Consider the following 2,101-nt stretch of genomic DNA (forward strand, 5'->3'; position numbering starts at 1 on the left):
GTTCTGACCTAGCAGTACTTCTTGCTAATTGCCAAGAGCTTAACTGTAATCTGTGCCTGTTCATTTTGGGGATGCTGAGCCATTATACTCGGGTTTCTACCTAAAGCAATGCTGTATTTCTGTCATTTTTATGTGGTCTGTGTTTTAGATGGAAACCACATTTGTTAAAAATTATTTCAAAATAGCTTTTAATTAATCTGTTTTTAATTAAGGTAAGAGGATCATTTAAGATTCTAATTTAATTAAAAAGTCTATTTTTAAGCGTGTTAGATGCACAGAGAAAAAAGCAGACCAAAAATACACTTACAAATGTAAGTGTATTATTAGAAACCAGCTTACTTAACAAGAGGAGGTACTTTCTGTGGTTAGACAACTCACCTGGTTGTCTCGGGACACTGTTCGTCAAGGTCTGAGAATTAATTGTTCTCACCCGCACTGATACTGCTGCTTTTTTTTTTTTTGTTTTAAGGGGGTCTGTTGGTATTTTTTTGTACACTGAAGGAGGGAAATACTCTGTGCTTGCCTTTTTTTTAAAAATGTTTTTTCTTTTTGAATTCATGATTAGTCAATCACTTAATTTGAAGAGCACAGAAATGAACCTTGTTTAAAGAAGAGGTTACTGCTGTCAAGGGACAGATTTGTACTTAAATTCTGATTCTGGTGATTAGCTACTTTTCTGGACAAGCTAGGTTTGTCTTTTTTTTCTAGCTTGGCAATAAATGTAGTTTGAGTATTTTGTAATCGTTTGACATATTTTGGATAAGGATATTTTGGAAACCTGGTTTTGAGGCAAGTAGTAGCTTTCAAAAGTAATTTTAAATTGTTAAAGAAAAGATATCTCTAATTTTAATTTTTACCTTTTTTTAATAAACAATTTTTAATTTTTTTTAATTTAAATAATAGCGGCCCTTGCAAAGATGCTGTAGCATAAAAGTGAACTGAGTGACCAGAGGCAGCACTGGCTTTAAGTGGAAACCGGCCCAGGCGGTTTCCTGGAGGTGGGTGTTGTGGGACATGTACAGGGGCAGTGCAGCCAGCTCCTTCCTGGTGCTAGCCCTGGGGAGTAGGTAGGGTGAGAGGGAAGCCTCCAGAGAAGGGACAAGGTAGGGAAGGAGGAGTCTGGAAGACACAGTATGAAGAGAAGCCCACCTGTCTGGACACATGTGTGCACCCGAGTGCAAGTGGCAGCTCCTCGGGGTGAGGAAGGGTGCCAGGCTGGCCCCGTCTGGCTGGGTACCAGCCCTGGTGTCACAGGAGGATATGGCCCTGCAGAGGTGGCCATGCCGGGTGCCAAGGCCTTGGGTGCCTGTGTGTGCCTGTGTCTGCCTGTATGTGTGTGCACTGATTTATTTAGCTGCCTGATGTTTTCATCAAAAGGCACTTTCCCATTTAAACTGGGTGAGCTGCTGATTTTCACCCACTTTGCCATCCCAAACTCAAGGGCTCGCAGTTAAAATCTGAACTGAAATAAATTTAAACTGGAGCAATTGTAGAAATATAACCCCCTCTCCCGTGTTATATCAGCTTGCAGCTACCTCATACTGATTATCTTTTAGCATTATTTGCTACTACTATTCTTATTATTTACTGATTACTGTTACGCTGCTGTGACTCCAGCATCCCCACGGCAGTTATGTATACACTTACAGATAGGCACTGATATATTAAAATAAGCTAATGTATAAATATTAATATTAAGATTTTATAATTATATAGAAATATAATTATTATGTTATAAATAATGTAACATATAACAATAATTATATATTTTCATAGAACATATATATTTATGTATAACAACAATGTATAATTATATATATGATACATTATATATAATATGCTATATGTATTATATAAAATGATATATAGTTATGTTTTTATATTGCATGCAATGTGTTATAATGATTAATAATTTAATGTAGAAATATTGAAATAATATATAAACTTAAACATTATATCTTCTATATAAATAAAGTAATATAGAATATATTTATTTGTTTATTTATTGTTTCCAGAAAGGGGCAGTGGGGGGGTGTGCCCGGGGTCCCGGCGCGTCCCCGGCTGGGTGCGGGCGGGGGCGGGGCCCGGCCCGGGCGGGGCG

Source organism: Chroicocephalus ridibundus, chromosome 2, assembly GCF_963924245.1.
Source record: "Chroicocephalus ridibundus chromosome 2, bChrRid1.1, whole genome shotgun sequence".
In the NCBI taxonomy this organism is placed as follows: Eukaryota; Metazoa; Chordata; class Aves; order Charadriiformes; family Laridae; genus Chroicocephalus; species Chroicocephalus ridibundus.